Source organism: Cupressus sempervirens, chromosome 5, assembly GCF_028749045.1.
Source record: "Cupressus sempervirens isolate cs-2001-9-10 chromosome 5, ASM2874904v1, whole genome shotgun sequence".
NCBI lineage: Eukaryota > Viridiplantae > Streptophyta > Pinopsida > Cupressales > Cupressaceae > Cupressus > Cupressus sempervirens.
The window spans coordinates 310480504-310489204 of NC_143122.1; positions in this window are offsets into that span (position 1 = coordinate 310480504).

Here is an 8701-nt window from a genome sequence, read left to right on the forward strand (position 1 = left end):
TTGGATCAAAAGAATTGTTGAAAGTTTCAAAGGGTTTGAATTTGCATGCATTCACAGATTGTCTCTAATTTTAGCTGTGGTTTTGAGGTAGGGTTTGAAAACCATTGTAAAATTTTATTGAAAGATCTATCTACTTCGTGTCTTCTTGGGTGTTTTCATGTTGCTTATTAATTTACTCTAGTGATTGTTGAATAAAGAATTATGTTCTAGATTTTGAAAAGGAAAACTTATTAATCAATAAAACTTGACTAAGGAAAATTATAAAAAAACTGTAGAAAATTATTATGACTGTATTCTTTTAAACTTCTTTAGATAATATAGGGATATTTTATTACAAAAAAAAAAAAGAAAATAATAAATTGAATAGTTAGGGTTTCAACTTTAAATTTTTCATTAGAACTATGTGATCATCATGAATTTTCTTCTTACATCTAAAAAAATTGAATTGCAATATTTATTTGGAAAACAAAAGATTAATTAAGGAAAGTACGTTGTAACTAAACACATACATGCATGTGAAAACACATACTAAAAATAGAAACTAAGTATAGTATGGTTACATGCATGTGGAAACAAATATGCTAAAAATAGAAAGCTTAGTATTGTTACATGCCTGCCAAAATAAATATGCTAAAAATAGAAAACTAAGTATAGTATGCTTGCACAATTTGAGATATCAAAGACATGCAAAAATACAAATTGTATGTATATTTTATTTTATAAAAATATAATTTAATTTTTAAATTTATTTATTTAAAAATAATAATAATTTTTTCTCTTATGATTAACTATTAATTTGAAAATTTAAAAAATATATTAAAAAAAAATCTTTGAATAATAATAATACTTTATTAATCTCTTAAAATAAAGAAATATCATCCATTTAGTTATAAAGTGAATGTTAGTATTAGTGATTATGTAAGTCTAATTAAACTCTTAGTTGCATATTAATGATTTTATAATTATTAATACAAGAGGGAAGTTAATAAGTAAACATTTATAATTTTATTATATTTTAAGAGAAATTGTGGTGGAGTTCACTTTGTAATCATTTAGCTAATAACTATTTGACTTTATGAAAGAAATTATAAATAATTCAATTCAATTTATAATTATATCTCTAGTTGCATTATGAATTAAATGAAAAGTAAATGTTAATATTAGACTTAAATAAAAATCAAATTAATATTTAGAAATGAAATTGATATTAATATTTAATCTAATAATATATATTTATGTTATTAATTAAATCATTTATGATTTAAGATTATTTAAATTAAAAATATAATAATATTGCATGATATTTTATATGTAAAAAGATTGGATATTTAAATACTTATTGATTTAAATAAGTATATAAGCATAACAATTTATATGTAAATTCTTATTTTACTTCTAAACACGTCCTTATGACCCAAACTAAACAAGAGAAATTGATGAAATTAAATCACGTGGTTGAAAACTATGTGTTTTCTAATATTCTATTTATAGTCTTGTGATAGTTTTTTGTTTTGTGGGTTGTTTAGTTGGCCAATTAGTATACAAACCAAAGGTTTTGAGTTTTTTTCTTATGATTATTTGACTAGACGTCATGAAGCATTTTATGCTTTGAAATGGGATTTATGTTCATGAGATTTCTTTTGATGATTAATTATTATGACTTGGGTTTTGATAACCAATACCTTTTTGGGCTTCTTGTTAAGGAATTGAGTCTGATCATTATGGGTGTTGTGGTATGAGACACAACTATGGTTTATGTGTTCAGGGGAGGTTGTCTAGGTACATGTCTTTGGGAGTGGCTTGTAATAGAGGTCTTGGACCCAAAGTGGTTGGTATCAGGGTAACGTATTGTAAGTTGTGTAATAAGTGATAACATAATAATTAAAATATCTTTCCTAGCCCGTTTCCTTGAAATACATTTAAAAGATAAGTTAGCGAAGTGCCTCACCCATGCCTGAAGTGCTTGTACAAGCTAAGGATGGGAATGTGATGATGCCTAGTAAGAGGTATGACTAGTTTTCCTCGTCTTCATGAGAGGGTATTTTGGTTCTGCATGTGTCACATTGAGGGTCCAGGGTCCAAAGTGACTAGTCCAGGGTAACTCAACGCGTGAGGGTCTGGAGTCTAGTGAGAGACCAGTCTAGGGTAACTCAAATAGTTTGATCATGTGATGACACTCCTAACATCTAGCCTGAGTCTCCTTTGTAGAATTTGTATTTGCCTCTGGTGGTGTATTTATTGGTGATGTACTTGTTGTTGGTGTACTTATTGTCGGATGTATTAATTGTTGGTGATTTACTTTTATTGATGACAATTGTTATCTGATGGTTATTGTTCATTAACAAGTGGCTTTTGTCCTGAGGTGGATATCTTTTGGGACTGTATATCAAGATTTTGAATTTTGATTTAAACCTGGTATATGTATGTTGATTTGATTGCCGTGTGTGTATTGGATTGAGTGTTCATTCTATTTGGATTATCTTTTCTTCTTTAGTAGTCTATGTATCCTTGAGGTAGATTTGGTTATTAGGATTCCTTGCCTAGGATGTTTTATGATTTGATTATATATGTGTGGATCGTACATTATCTCTCCTGCATAGTGGGAGTGGGAGCCTAATTAGGTGACCATGCGGTCGGGAGGTATTGTTTTCTTACTATTTGGGTCCCCCTTACATTGCTAGTTGTTGGATGCTTGTTGATACAATGGCACCATTATCATTCTTCCTCTCATCTTGAAGACTTCTATTCATTTGATGTATCTATGTATCATATGTTTTGAGATCCTACGAGATATTGTATTGTATATTGATGTACTTGTATCTATTTTCACATACCCTGTGACATGTACAATGGATGTTATTCATTAGATGTGCTTTCATATTATTAGTTGTACTTATGCATTTGTTTATATGATTATGTATGTGTTTATTCATTTTATGATTATGGATATTGTAGTTGAGACTTAAACTTATTAATAAAACTTTCTTAAATGTGACCCAACGTGAAGGAACCCTTGAGGAATTGAAACTATATTGTAATTCCTTATGTGTACTTGATGTGAATGTGTATATTACTTCCGCATTGTTACTTTGATGTTCTTTAAACTTAAAAAAAATAGTTCAGTAAGCATTGTAATACGTTAGGTTTATTTCTCTCGAGTTCCTGAGTGGGGTGTTACATTCTGTAACTGGTGAATGAAAACACCTAAAACTTATAGTTACACAATTATTCTTTACTCTCGCACATCCATTCCTTCATTTTTTGCATCCACTCCTTACTTTTGCACATCCATTTCCTTAGTTTTGTACATCCATTTACTACTTCTGCACATCCATGTAGTAATTCTGCACATCCATTCAGTACTTCTGCACATCTATGCTGTAATTTCATGCATTCGTGTAGTAATTTTGTGCTATTGTTCAATAATTTTGTCTATCAATTATGCATTAGTGCACATCTATTTCATTTTACTTCAAATATGTTTTGTGTTTTCGCCCATTTACTTTGTTTGTCTGCGCATCTATAACCAGTGATTTCATCTTTTGTGTAGGTTAAGGAGCTTAAGAGATTATCATTTTTACTAACCATTGCTTGCAGATTGTCATTTAAGAAACATTTTTTCTTTTGAAATTACTTGCATGTTTAATCATTGGTTTAATGACATCACACTTCAATTTGGGCTTATCTAAATTATCAATCAACTCTTGAATGCAAAAGGCTAAAACTCAACCAAAATTTAATCTTGAATTCCGTCAACAAATCAACAAACACTTCGTGGGGATGAATGTATATGAATCAAACACAATCTTGAATGCTTAAAAGGAAAAGAACAATGCTATGAAGTCACACTTCAATTTGGACCTAAAAAAATCTCATCAAATCTTGAATGCTTAAGGATCAAAGAACATTGCAAATCAACACTTTTGATTTTGGGCTTAAAAAGAAATCATAAAGTCTCGAATGTCCTATAGGAAAATCACTCTTATTCTCATCCTTTTCCAAAAGCTTTCACGAATGGTTTATTATGTTGACTAGTTTTACTTTGTTGACCATCGCTATCAAGTTGGAATAAACATTTTATGCTAATCACAAGTGTTTTCAAAATAGATAGAAAATGTAAAAGCTTCAAAGATTGGAATGAACCAAGTGTTTTGTGTGCCTTAAAGATATCTTTCATTTTTTGCAAAGTAGAAACCTTTAAAATATACAACACATGTACCAAAAGTTGTTAGCAAGATCATTCACAACAACCTAGGAGTGCTTCTAACGAGTTCATCATCCTTTGGGAAGTATCTCCCCCTTGGATAGAATCTGAAATCGGCAAACCCCTCTGGGTGATATATAAATAAGAATAAAGGTAATCATTTTTCTCCATCTAGACAAGTTTAGGCAATGTGTTTCTAATAGTAGTCTGAGGTGGGAAAACTTTCGCACGATCTCAGCATCGAAATAGATTCTTAAGTGAATCACGCACGTAACAATTGTTCGGCCCAACTCTACAAATCTAATTACAAACCAACTAGCAGCTACCCTTTCAACCTTACATTAAATCCAAGTTGACCATAAGGATAAAGCTTTCTTGAACTGTCTTAATTGTGAAATGACCTCGTGAAAAAAACATTTGTTGAACACACACATCTGTCAAATTTGGTTATCAATGTCCATTTTTTTCCAAAAAGAGATCCATTATTTATCTCCCTTAAAGTTTCTTTTTCCTTTGAGGGATTGCTTGTTCACTTGATCCAAAAATATTGTTTCAAAGTCAAACTAGGGAATACTTAGCGTAGTCATTTCCTAATCACAACTATTTTGTTATCCTATGTTGCTTTCCACTGGTATCATCATTTCTAAAGTCTTCCATCAAGTCCTTCTTTTCTTGCCATATCCTAACTAGCCGAGTTTTCTTTGTCATTTTCCACCCCATTTCCATCTTCCTTGGAGTCCTTAGTTCCCCCTATTATGAGTTTCACCTAAATCCCATTCTGAGCTTACTTTTTATCCCAATTTGACCTTTAGCGTTCATCCATATTCATCCTCATCCCTACCCAACTCTTCATCAAAACATGATGTCATAACTCTATTATGACGAGTTTGGTCATCCCATCTATTCTCCCACTCCATCCTATTCCAGTGATGATGAAGGTCTTGTTGACCATGATGGTTATATTGAAAGCCTTAGAGATCTTCCTCCAAACATCCTACAAAATCCAAACATTCGTCCAAACTACTCCATCATACCTCCATGCATATCCGTTAGTACTCCTTATCATAAAATTGACAAGGGAAATCCGTTATTGCACTCATCTACACCTCTTTGCTATATCATGCCCACATATTCCCCTCATACATCAATCATGCATGTCTCCATCTTCCTCCACCTTCATATCCCAATCTCCAACCTTCCAAAACAATGATAGTAGCGACATCCCTATTCCAAACCCACCATCTCAATATCCTCCAAACCATTTTCCAAATCCTCCAACCAATCCTAGTTATGCAATGTATCACCCTAATCCCCTTACTCTTCCTAATCCAATTCCATTTACTGCATCCTACATATCTTCCCCACCTTGTCTTAATCCACCATATTTTATTCCATCCTATGTTACCAGAAACCCCCTTTCACAATCCGCTTACATTCCTCATTCAAATTCATATTCCATACCCCAATCCATCACTTCTCCATCAAAAGGTCAAAATAGCTCACAAGTCACCTTCATGCCTTCATATGTGAACTATCTAGCCATGCCATCTCATACCCCTATTTTAAAACCATTACCCAATTAGCCAAGCCTATAATCTCCTACCACGCCTGTAGATAGATTTACATCATCTACTTCTACCAAATCTTCATCTCAACCTCCAACACATGAGTCTCTAAGGAGTTTTACAAGGAAACCAAAAGAATGCCCATCTCCTAAAATTGATGATTTATGTCATCTAATCCCATCGTGTGAGGTAACTAGTGATAAAGCCTTTTCATCTCCATAACCATCATCCCATTACTATCATCCCTATTTTTGTTAGAAATTTGTTCAATGCTCCCCTTGGGATTCGTGACAAGAGATTAACCACCTCCTATGTACTATAAATTGAGTGGTTGTATTGAGCATTGATAAATCAATCTTTTGGTGCAACAACAACCCCATTCTAACAAGTGGTATCAGAGCTTGGTCACAAGTTCAAATCCTCAGACCCTCGAGTAACACTGAGGGGGAGATTGTTAGAAATTTGTTCAACACTCCCCTCAGGATTTGTGACAAGGGATTGACTGCCTCTTGTGTACTATAAGTTGAGTGGTTGTATTAGGCATTGATAGATTGGTCTTTTGGTGCAACAACAACCCCATTCTAACAATTCATCCCACTTATCAATCCCCTTCCATCTCCTACCTCCCATCCATCAAATCCCTCCAAATCCCATCCACATCTCCTCCTCCTAGAATTACCCAAATCCCATGTAATAAACCTAACGAGTCCATCCCCCATCAACTCATGCCTATTGGAGAACCTCTCACACATCCATCTACCTCACTTAAAGAAACCATCCATACATCTCCTATCGCACCACCTACTCCAATCCAATACTATGAAGATCTCATCCAAAAGCATGTTGAAATATTCCACGACAAAAAAGATCCCCCCATGCCATGCACCATATCTCAAGATCCCACCATCCCACTTATTCCCCTACATGATCAAATTTTACCATTCACTCCATCCAAAGAGCAGTCACCATCCCCTCCATATTGAAATCCTACCATTATACCTACTCCATCTCAAGAGCTATTATCCTCCATCCATCCAAATCAAGATCCTATCCTTCCATCCCCTTTGCTTCATGATCGTACATCCCTTATAATCCATGGTAATAGATCTATAGAAGAAGAACTAACTATCAAATTTGAAACTTCAACTCCTTCACCTACTCAAGGACTCACATCTTGTGTTCCAAATAATGAACATCATATTGAAAAAAGAAATAAAAGTGTATCTCTAGATGTTGGTATCCCTTCATGGTCCCAAGTACTTCCATCTTCACCCCAAAGTTCTCATCTATCTTATTCCACATCTATTTTGGGCCCTTATCCTGCTACTTCTTTCCATCCCTCCATTTTGGGTCGCTGAATCCCTTATCTAAATCATCCAACTTTTCCATTCATTTTGTTAGTTCTTATATACCTAATCCAAATCCTTAATTGCCTCCATCTATTTTGGGACCTACTCCTTCCTCGCTTCCCTCTGTCTTAGGTCCTTACCCTTCATTCCCTCCATCATTTTGAGAAATTATAGGGATCCATATCATGTATTCCAATCTATCACTCTATCCCCTCAAATCCAAAAGCTAGATCATCAAAGGCACTCATCCTTGAATTGCTTCCAACCTTCAACCTCTATCCTTCCATCTGTAATATCTTCATATCTTCCATGCTCCTTTTTTCATACAAGGGCTAACATAAGCAAATTGGATGCCAAAACTAAAAAAGCATAAATCTAAAAATCCACAAAACTCCAAGTATCAACATGTTGCATCTACAATACATGTTCCAGAAGAGAAACATTTGATCCAAACAAAAGAAAAATTCAAAAGGCTACAAAGGACCAAAATGAAAAAGTCAAAAATCATGTGGATACCTAGGATACTCATAAAAGAAATGCATCTCAAAGAAAAATCTCAATTGACATCCATTCTTGCTACTCAAAAAGCCTCATCCGTTCATAATTTATCCAAATCTCCATATATACATCCTCCAACCCGCCAATTCACTTTTAGTCCTTATGCTTCTTATCCTACATTTCCAATCCTCCATCTTCCAACTTTACTTTTGGTCCTTATATTTCTTCTACTCCATTTTCTCCTTAATCTTGTTCAAAACCATCTTTCCTGCTACTTCATCACCTTTCAGGGTGTGTGCCAATGATGATCTTTCCAATTTCCTCATCCTTTTATCCACAAGTCTTATGTCTTCCCATCCATTATCTACCAACTCCCACCCACCATTACACTCATTTATCCAATCTTTTTCATGCTTCCTAATCCACCTTCATACCAACATCTATGAGTAAAAATCCATCAAAAAAGAAAAAAAAAAGGAAAAAAGGAAAGTAAAGAAAACAAGCATCCACTGGTGAAAACTTAGCAATTCAAGCGCCTTGGACAAGTACCATTATGAAAACTTGGCAAACAAGCATCATGCGTAATCCCTCCATCCAAATGCTCTACTCGAGGGCAAGTTCCAACACCCACCATACCAACCGCAACTTATCCATTTCACCTCCTTCCTCCTTTAGATCTTGATAAAAATAAAAGCTACTACCATATACATGCTTTTGGTCATCCTTTTGACATCCATTTCCCCATTGCAGCTTGCATCCACCTATCCTTTATCTACCCATTCTTTCTTCCATATAATCCCTCCACCTCAACTCATCCACCCATCATAGTTACCCTCTACCTCATTCACCTTTCACATCCTAGCTTCCATCTACCTCCCTCATCCTCTTGTCGTCAAACCTTCCATCCTATCACACATCTCATAAGACCTCCTTATGAATGACATATGATAATTGGGGGCACTATATTCCTTAAGGACCATCTCATGTCCATTTGTCCATCTCCCCATTCTAGTCACATTTCCATCTAGTCATCCCTGAAACCATTCATCTCCCAATCCCTATCTTTTCAGATTCCTCCACCCAAA